Source organism: Malaya genurostris, chromosome 3 (genome assembly GCF_030247185.1).
Source record: "Malaya genurostris strain Urasoe2022 chromosome 3, Malgen_1.1, whole genome shotgun sequence".
NCBI lineage: Eukaryota > Metazoa > Arthropoda > Insecta > Diptera > Culicidae > Malaya > Malaya genurostris.
This window is the reverse complement of record NC_080572.1, coordinates 168740649-168751615: the sequence shown is the minus strand read 5'-3', so window position 1 is coordinate 168751615 and position 10967 is coordinate 168740649.

Here is a 10967-nt window from a genome sequence, read left to right as displayed (position 1 = left end):
ACTAGCACTAGCACAAACCAACCCCAGTAATTCGAAAAACAAATTAGCAACATTATATATTGTAATCGGCCATTTTGAACATATATATGTATTTAGCCGAAATGATAGTTTTTTTTAAAAAAAACCAATTCTTTGTGATCATGTAGCTTTTTCATACTGGATTGAACCTTTGCAGTATTTTAATAAGCTTGAATGAGAGCATTTATAAGTTCGTATGTTGAGGTCACATGTTTCTGAAAAAAATCAAAAATCGTGAATATGACACCAACCATTTCTTACTCCTATAGCACTTTCTACTCGTTGTTGAAGCCCGATTGATCTAATTAGAATTGATTGTAATTGAATTAATGATTGAAATAATTAATAAATCTATTATATATTTTGTTGAAAGTAACATTTCGTTACAACGATTCCACTAGCGATGAAATATCGTTGTCACTGATTTTTGTTTTAATCTCAGGAAATATATTCAGCTAGCTAACATAAAATCAGGCAATGATATCTGGTACGCCTGCATTTTTTTTGTGCATATGTAAATTGATTTGAAAATTCCGATGAACTGGTTTACGAATTTCCAATTACTGAGTGAAATTGTTAGTGATATAACACCTAATCCTTCATATTGAATCGTTGACACTTTGGTTTTTTTTGCAAAATGCTCTAATTGCTATCATGTTTGCTCCATTATCGCTGATTATAGAGAAAACGTTCTCAATTGACATCATACATTTGAAGAATGTCTAACATTATCAGCTTCATTTTTTCTGTTTGGCGTTATTTAACTTTGAATATATTAAAAAATTATGTGCGTATCGAAAACCAAAACAATCTGGCTTAAATGACATATTGCCCTGGTGATTTGGAGACTTGTGCCTTGCCGTGACATCTCAAATTTCCCGATGAAAGAAACATGTGAAGGAATTGTGTAGTGACATGCTTCTTTCACACTTCCGAATATATATAATTGCTCGTATTAGCAGATTATGTGAATTTTGCAACTTTTATATCTTCGCTTCCAGAATTGTAAGGGTGCATCTATACTAAAGAATGACTTATTGACGACAAACTTTTCCTACCATACAATTAAAGCACGAAACAATTATTTTTTCTGTAGATTTAGATAGTAGTGGCAAATTCCGCAGAATTCATTAGGAATATTGCAAGGTCTTTAAAAAGAATCGATTGGCGGAATTATACAATGTTTACAACTAGTGAGTCTTATTTACCGTCATTGATTATAATTATTGAATTCTGGAACTGTATTCAAGAACTAAATTCTAAATCTGTGACATGTTTAGAATCCAGGTTCGCAATCAACATCAAGAAATCAGATCATAAATTAAGTTCTAGAATTATGGAACTGAACTGATTTCAAAATTTGTTCTAGAACTGAATTCTAAACTTGAATTCCCTACCGTAATAAAGAAGCCGAATTCAGATCTAGCTCCAGTTCCAGCAGTTTAGTTTCTAGTTTAAGGAGTGTATCGAAAATAAGCTATCCACATACATTTGTGTTCTACGCATGTATTTGTGATTGTTTTTTATGCTCAGATCACAGCATGCTGTGCGTTTGGCTGTCAGCTTTCGTTAGTTTACTTGTTTGTGCGGTTGAAACAAAGATAAATAATAAAGACATGTACGTGCTTATAAATATTTAAAAAAATGTGGTTCGTTCCCGGTACCTTCTGAAATGACCGCACTCACCGCTTGGTGGAGCGCGAGATCAATTGCCTTGTTATCATTTCAACCAAAGTGTGCCATGCCAATCTCAATTTATACGAATGAGCTACCGAATCTGAAGGGTTCTCGCGGTTTGACATTTGCATTATGAATGTATGATGGGAACTCAGCAGTGCAACCAATTTATCACCATTGGTGCCAGTTTCACGGAGGACCGTAGATGTGTGCCAAAAAAAGATCGTGACTGTCATGTCTGGAAATTCGTTTGTGGTTGAAATTCTGCGTTTTCAAAATGTCGCGTATTGAAAAGGAAGTTAAAATTAAGGTTCTGGACACATGGCAAAGTGAGAAGATTATTACTATGCGAAAATTGGCGAAGCGGTTTGGAATTCATCATGCCAGTGTTAAAACCATCATTTATAAGTTTGGGGAACACTATTCTTCAGATGGGCTACCAGGAAGAGGTAGAAAACCCGGTATTTCAAACCCGAAACTGGACCAGAAAGTGGTATCTCTAATCATGAAGAACAAATTAATGTCAATACGTGATTTGGCCAAAAAAGCAGGAACGAGTGTCGGAATGATCCAGCGTATCAAGAGGCGAAATAACCTGAAGACCTACAAGAAGCAGAAAATCTCGAAACAAAGTGTAGAACAGAAGAAGCGAGCAGCAGGCCCGGAAATTGTATTCGCGTCTTTTGTAGTGTCCGGATGCATGCGTTTTGATGGACGATAAAAGGAGGACTCAAAACCTCTTCCAGGTCCACAATACTTTACTGTCGTCGTTGGGGAGGATGTGAGCGATGCGGACAGGTCGATTCAAGTGATGAAATTCGATCGAAAGGTACTGGTTTGGCAAGCAATATGTTCCTGTGGTTTGAATTCAACCATTTTTTACACTATTGGAACTATAAATGCCGAGATCTATCGATCTGAGTGTCTCCAGAAGAGATTCCTGCCTTTATATAAGAAGCATAGTATACCTCCACTGTTTTGGCCGAATTTAGCGTCGGCTCACTATGCTAAAACCACTCTCAATAGGCTTGCGGAGAAGGGTATTAATTTCGTTGAGAAAAATATCAATCCACCAAATTGCCCTCAGCTTCGACCCATCGAACGTTACTGGGCAATCGTGAAGAGAGTCTTCAAGAAGACTGGTAAGGCAGCTGGGAACATGCAGGAGTTCAAAAAAATTTGGGCTCAGGCGTCCAAAAAATGCGATGCAACACTTGTCCGGAACTTGATGAAGAGCGTTTGATCAAAAGTTCGAAAATTCGTGAAGGAATAACTTAAATTTCGTCCGGTTTTCATTATGCTCAAGTTTAACCTCGTACAATAAAGGATCAATTTTTAGTTTGAATAAAATATCGTTTTTTATCGTAATTAGAAAGAAAAATTTGTGGATAGCTTATTTTCGATACACTCCTTAGTTCCAGCATACAGGTTCTGAATTGTGGAAATAAATTCTGAAACTGAATTCAGGAATTAATTTCTGGTTAAGAAGTCAATTCAAAATTCAAATGAAAAGTTCACATATAACATTGAGTTACCCGAACAAGTGCTGAACGATTTGCAGGTGTCAAAATTCACACTCCCGAAAGGACTTAGAAATCTTACAAAAGCAACACTACCCTGCGTTCTCGGAAGAATGCAGAGTGATTTTCAATATTTATGATCATAAGTACACTCGGCATAATATAGCAACGATTCTCTCCAGGAAGAATTATGAAATCCTCTGAAGCAATACTACAAGGTATTGCACTCAGTATTTCAAATACTCATAAAAAATTGCATTGCAAATTGTGTCTCGTTTTACGTCCAAACATCACTTTATTATGCTTCGTTCGTTCATACTGAATGAGTTCAAACAATCTTTAGCTTTTTGAGTAGGTATTACCATAAGTTACTTAAATTTTAAAGCATATTTTGTAAAGATCAACAGTGACAGATATCATAAAATGAAAATTTTGGCAGGAAGCTTCCGATGTCCCGATCGTAAATAAGTTTACTGTTACCGATTTTCTTTGTGTAACAAAAAACCTGTTTTAATCCACCCAGTGGTGTAATGATGCCTTTCTCATATTACTAATATTTTCAGAAATATCACCAGAAGATTTTGTGAAGAATTTTTTTTTTAATCTTGAATAAAATAAGAAACTTACTTTGGGTATAAACTAACATAACCTTTTCAAATTGTAAACAGATATGTCAAGTTGATAAGAAATTTTTCTTTATTTTGCATCGTCGCACTAAATGATTAAATATATAAGGCTAAAAGACCTTTCATTTAAATCTAAGTTTGTGAAAATCGGATCAGTCATCTTTGAGAAACGTGTGTGACTATATTTTTTTCTCATTTTAATGCATATCATCCTGTAATTCCGGAACCAGAAGTCGGATCCATATGAAACTCAGGAACTTTGTATGGCACCTTTCATTTGAATCTAAGTTTGTGAAAATCGGTTCAGCCATCTCTGAGAAAATTGAGTGGCATTATTTGTCACACACACACACATACACACACAGACATTTTGTGATCTCGACGAACTGAGTCGAATGGTATATGACACTCGGCCCACCGGGCCTCGGTTCAAAAGTCAGTTCTCACAGTGATTGCATAACCTTTCTATATGAGAAAGGCAAAAAGTGCACATCAGACTTTCCATTTGAGATTAGCTTGATCAATTCGAATTTTCAAAAGACGCATTAAAAAACAAATTTACAACCGAAATGTCAAATTTTAACATTGAATAACAGTCTCCAATGATGGCTTTTATAGAGCAAAATAATTGAATCGTTCGTTTGCACAATTCCGATTGTGGATGTTACAACTGAACATTCAGCATCCGTGTAACTATCACGTTCCTGATTTTCAATCGGAACTAAAGCAGTTTTCAATAAACTTGTGGACACCTCTATGACAACACAAAACATACCACGCGTTGTTTTGAATGCTGTAATATATTTTCCTCTCTATATGAGTATCATCGTTGGTTGGCTGTTTGCTAGACTGGTATTTTATTACCACGCCACTCTACCCGACATGTCCGTGGAAACTTTGTGGCTCTTTTTCTTTGTTCATGCAATCCGTTGAGTGGATGCTCGATGGGAACCACACCCTTATTCTGAGGGTGGAGTAGAAAATGTATACTCTTTTGCCCTGCTCCGATCGTTCGCGCTCTTCTGGTGCGGCGATTGTTCGTTGTTTTGTGGGGTCATAAATTTCCTCCGTTTTTGTCGCACACTAATCTTCAACTATTCGAGGCGGAAGAAGGAAAAACAATCTCTTGACGGGATTGGGGATGCTGTGTATGAGTGTGGTATGTATGTATCCTGTTTCTTTTTCTTCACTTTTTTAGTTGGGGAGTGTCATCTACAGTTTTACCACTTCAACTAAACACTTGGTTGAATCTTGTGCACTTGAGAAAATATAAGACTCGTTCTTACGATTCCCGAGTGATAAACAAAAGGCTTGTCATTACAAACAACTGAAAATATCTGGAAGATCTAGTCAACTAGAAAACTCAAAACAATCTATTACAATCCAATTTATTTCAAATGTATTTAAAAGTAATAACTGCATATAGGACTATTGTACGAATAGTCAGCTCATTAGTAGACTCGACTTTCAATCAAAAAATGCTAACATGCTACTGCAACTATAAAATGAAAACTGCGCAAAAGCTACACGGACAAAATTCCGATTAAAAAAATAAGCGAAACGAGTCATGATTTGAGGAAAATAATATATTTTCATGTTATGATATTGAAACTGATTGAAACTTCTTGGACCATGATCCATTTGGACTGATTTCGCACTTTATGTTGTTGGGTATCACTTCAGGCGTGTTTCTGCTACGATTGTAATTTTTGCAACATAAATTCAGGCGAATATGAATTAATATGAAAATTTAGAATATGAATTAAATGGAATGGTGTGATGAACGTATTTTTTATGCGATTTTAACTAATGTCTCAAATCATGTATAGCAAAACAGTCAAAAACACGACGAACTTCTTTTAATCAGAATCATGAACAATTAAAATAATATGTTTTTGAAAAACGACGACGCCTAAAATAACGTGTTTACTTGCGTTCATTGCTCCAGTTTTGACCAAAATTTCTAATAATCGACACTATCAATCAAGCAGTTCAATCAATCGTCACACCAAATATACAAGGTGAGATGAAAAAACTGCAACCAACTTCAGACTGCTGTCATTTCTAAACCGCTCGTCCCACAGCTGTCAGATTTATTCTAGTGACAGCTCATTATATTATTTACAAGCGCACAAAAGCATTTTGGTGGGAATTTTTCAGAAAAAAAGTTATTTGTGATGGAATTCAAGTGTGATAGTGTGATTGCTTTGCATTTGGCTGGAAAACCACAAGTGGCTATCGTTAGAGCCCTCCAGCATTTAAAAGTGAATAAATCTTTTGTGTCTCGTACCATCGCTCGTTACCGTGATACTGGTAGCGTAGGCCGACGTCAAGGAAGTGGACGAAAAAAAACAGCAACATCGGCAGAAATGGTTCGAAAAGTGAAGAAGCGAATTGAACGAAATCCGCGTCGCAGTGGCCGAAAAATGGCTCGTGAGCTGAACATATCGCAATATGCCATTCGGCAAATATTGAAAAATGAGCTTGGACTAAAGCCATTGAAGTTCCAAAAAGTGCAAGATCTTACTGATGCGCAAAAAAAAGTTAGACTCGAAAAAGCTAAAGAGTTGCTTCGCTTGGCCGAAAGTGGTGAACTGCCGAATTTGGTTTTCTCCGATGAGAAACCATTCGTTATCCAGCAGTTTGTAAACAAACAAAATGATCGTGTTTACTTGCCAGAGAGGTCAGCTGAAAATTTGCAACTTCGGTTGGCCACCAGAACTCAAAAGCCGGCCATGGTGATGGTGTGGGCCGCCATAACAGCCGATGGTCGCTCGCCGCTCGTATTCATCGACCGTGGGGTCAAAATAAATGCGCAAATCTATCGCGAAAATATTTTGGAGGGAGTTCTGAAGCCCTGGGCACGCAAACATTTCGGCCGCAGACCTTGGACATTCCAACAGGACTCAGCACCATCGCACTCAGCACGCGCCACCCAAGAATGGTTAAGAAATGAGGTTCCTCGCTTCATTTCCACCGCACAATGGCCACCAAAATCTCCGGATGCCAATCCGTTGGACTATTGTGCCTGGGGTATTTTGGAAAGCAAGGTTGGCACTAAAAAATACCAAAGTGTCGATCATCTCAAGCAAGCGCTTCGCCGAGAATGGGACAAAATACCGCAGAGCCACTTTCGGGCAGCGTGTGATGGTTTCATTGGCCGTTTGAAGGCCATAGTTCGTGCCAAAGGTGGCCAATTCGAACAAATCTAAACCGATTCTCAAATTTGATGTTATTTCCGACATTTTTTGCTTTCATTCAATAAAATTTAAAAAAAAATGAAAAAATTATGGCGTTTTACTTTGTTGCAGTTTTTTCATCTCACCTTGTAAACTCAAGATTACGAAGTAAGGTAAAAGCCTATGAACCATTTTGGGTCACGGTTCGTGAACCGATGAACTGTTTTCGAATATTTGTTGATTGACCCCTCAGTCTGTAAGGTTCAATGATAATGCTGGTATCCATGATAACCTATTTATTATTTACAAGTAAAACTAACTAGAAATGGAAAAAGCAAAACATGGGTCGCAGTTGTGTTGTTAACGGCTGTAAAAGCCAACAAAGGGATTCAGTATCATTTTTCAAGTTTCCTGACAATTCAAAACTGCGAGAAATCACGCAATATCAATTATTATTTATGTATGCAAATTTCCATAACAATTTAAAGCGCTGATATATGGACTACATTTTGTAACTCGCCTGAGTTACTTTCTGCAACAAATCATTCAAAAAATATTTGTTCAAAACATTTCCCGATATCCAGTTTCAAGAATCCCAATCATCCTTCCAAAGGGTTAGTACAGATGCCCAAAAATATACTAATTAGGAGCGTTCTCTAACATAATCAAACGTTGTCACAAAACAAGTTTTTCATTTCACCACAGACTTAAATCAAATTTCGTACCAACGGTTTCTACCAGTGATTACGATAATTCAGTGCTCGGCACGCAAGAAATTGAATTTCTAGAGAGTGACGAAAATGAAGTTCGCCTTAGTCTTGGATTGAATGTTGCGTAAGTAGACCTTTGTCATCTCAGTTATGATAGTTAAAAGTTGTATTCCCTAGATTGGAACACTCATTTGAAGAATTTCAACCAAATAATGAACGTGATACCAGACAAAATGATCACAAAATTCTGTTTACCGAAAGTGAGGAGATCCTTAACAATTCTATTTGAATGAAATGCAATCTTGTTCTGTTTACTTTTTGTAGAATTAAATTACCGAATGTTAAATCAATTAGAAGAACCTGTTTTAATCCACCTAGTGGTGTAATTATGCCTTTCTCATTTCAATTATACTATCATATATAATACTTGTTTATTTGTTTATTTGTTTATTTGGAGCAGGGACAAGCCCGGTGGAGTTAGTTTATGTCAAACTTGCTCTCCAACAGGCATAAAACCTTTTCGTCTTCAGCATCAACAGATTACAATCATCGAAATGATACATTTCACTTAAACATAGCATTTCTAAACTAACTAAAACTAATACTGATTAGATAGTAACCCTAGGAACAATTTCTTGATAACGTTTCGTGATAGATTAAAGTCGAATGAATTGGAACAGCGGTTGAATATTCGGCACATGCTGGTAAAAGGCTCGTTATACCCATAATTAGTTCTAGCATAAGGGGGTCCTAAGAATAATTTCTAAGTTTCTAAGATTACGGCAATGGACATCTATTTTTAAATCTGTAAGAGCTCGGAGCAGTCTATTCTTGATTGGAGGAGATCGGCCACAAAAGTAGCCTTGCTGACGTCGCGACGGACAGATAACAAATCGAGGTCAATTAATTTTGCATCTGGCATGGTAACTTGGGAGGTTCCAAGGGTTTCTCCAAGGAAGTCGACGCAAAGCAAATCGAACAAATTTCAGTTGAATTGCTTTAACGCATCGTTTTGGTATTACGGTGACCAGACAACCAGAGCGTATTCGAGCGTAGAGCGAACTAAGGTTCAATATAATGCTTTCAAGCAATGTACATCATCGAATTCTTTAGTAACGCGGAAAATGAATCCTAGTAGCTTGGAGGCTTTGGAGATAGTAAACTCAATGTGTTCCTTGAAATTTAACTTAGAGTCCAGGAGGACACCAAGGTCCTTCACAGACGATCTACGGTCCAGAACAATTTGTGAAATATTATAGTCGAAACTGACTATAGACTGTTTGCGACTAAAAGAGAAGACGGAGCATTTGGAGGCGTTCAAAACCATTCTGTTGATATTACACCAGTTAGTTAAATTATTCCACTGCTCTTGTAGGAACTCTGCGTCAGCTGTGGATTTGATGACATGAAATAATTTGAAGTCATCGGCGAAGGATAGTTTCATGCACTTGATCGAAAAATTTAGATCGTTGAGATAAAGTAAAAATATAAACGGTCCAAGGTGACTTCCTTGAGAAACTGCAGAGGTAACGGCGAATGGTAAGGTTGTACAGTCTCCTATTTTCACTATCATTTCGCGAACAGTAAGATATGAGTGAAGCCAATTCAGAAATGACCCGAAAAAATCCTAGTTTATTTAACTTTGAGATTGTTATTTGATGATTAATCTTGTCGAACGCAGCGGATAAATGGGTGTAGATGGAATCTACCTGTAGTCGTCATTGTAACGAACGTATGATGAAGGAAGTATAGGATACTAAATTTGTAGACGCCATGTACCGTGTTGAGTCTCAGATATGTAGTTAGAGCAATTATGTGTTATAAAATCCAGAGGTATAATTTCAAACAGCTTAGATACAGCGCACAAAGCTGCTATTCCGCGGTAGTTTGATACTGCACACTTGTTTCCTTTTTTATAAACAGGAAACACATAGGATTTCTTCCATATTTCAGGAAAAGTTCCTGAACGTAAGGAACAGTTGAATATAATGGATAATGGAACTAATAGGCTGCCAGAGCAGTTTTTTATTACCACAGATGGGATTCCATCGGGTCCAGCACTAGATGACCGTTTTAACTTGGCACATGCTGAGCTCACAGTAGTAGCAGCAGGATGACATCCAATTGGAGAACAAAGAGGGACATTATTCGCCGCAAGAGATATTCCTTGATCAGTTAGATGTTCTTCAGAGCAAACACTACTGAAATGTTTGCGTAACAAATCGCAAATTCCAAGCGTGGTAGATGCTTCAATGTCGTCGAGTCTCATTGAGGTCGGTAATCCTGATTCTTTCCTCTGTTCGTTCACGTAGTTCCAAAAGCGTTTAGGGTTGAGTTTAAGACTTTTTTGGATTATTGAGATGAACATAATGTGATCTAAGAAGTCGTTTAGCGATATAGGGGTGCAAATCAGAAACTCAAGAAAAACTACACGTAGAAATGTGGTCAGATTTTAAACACTTACAGCTCAGTCTGTTTTGTATCAATTATTAATATTATTTCATCATTTGATAGAAAATATTTCTACGTATTGATTTGAATGTTCATAGCCATGTATTTTAAATTGTATATCATAGAAATGTTGATTAATAGCTAGCAGTGTCCTATTTTGTCTGCAAAAAATCCCCAGCATACCGGATTTCCCTGCCATAGTCGACGGTTTTGAAGGAGTAAGCGATGTATCAAAGAGAGAGCATCGCTCTGATTGGTTAATCGATGCAAAAGCGAAGCTGTTGGAAGCACGCGAATCTACAAATAGAAGCGAAATTAAAGCTAACGTTTCAGTCCCATTCCTAACATGCAAGAGGTAGGTTGTTGCTGGACAGCAAGACAAAAACGTGCCATAAAACGATTTGAAGCTGGGCTGATGCCAGTTGTTAGCGTAAAACCGTGTCGCTCGCTGTGCGTATTACATTTCTCTTCATGCTCTCTCGTAAATGTGTAAAATGACTCTCGATGTGGCCGGGTGGCCAAGAAAGTTTTGATATTTTCGGTTACAAGTTTGACTACATCACATAAAATCCAACAAAGCTACCGCTTGTTTGGCAGCCTTGATGAGCTGATTTTATTTCTTTCTCATGTTTCGTTAAGTTACCAGGCAGAAATGGTGCCGCCATAGAAACCGACTTACCTCCACAAAAATAACTTTCACTTAATTTTCATCGCGACAACATATATGTTTTTATGCACTAATCGCATCTAAACTAAATTATCTAGACATTGTCAGGATAGATTTTT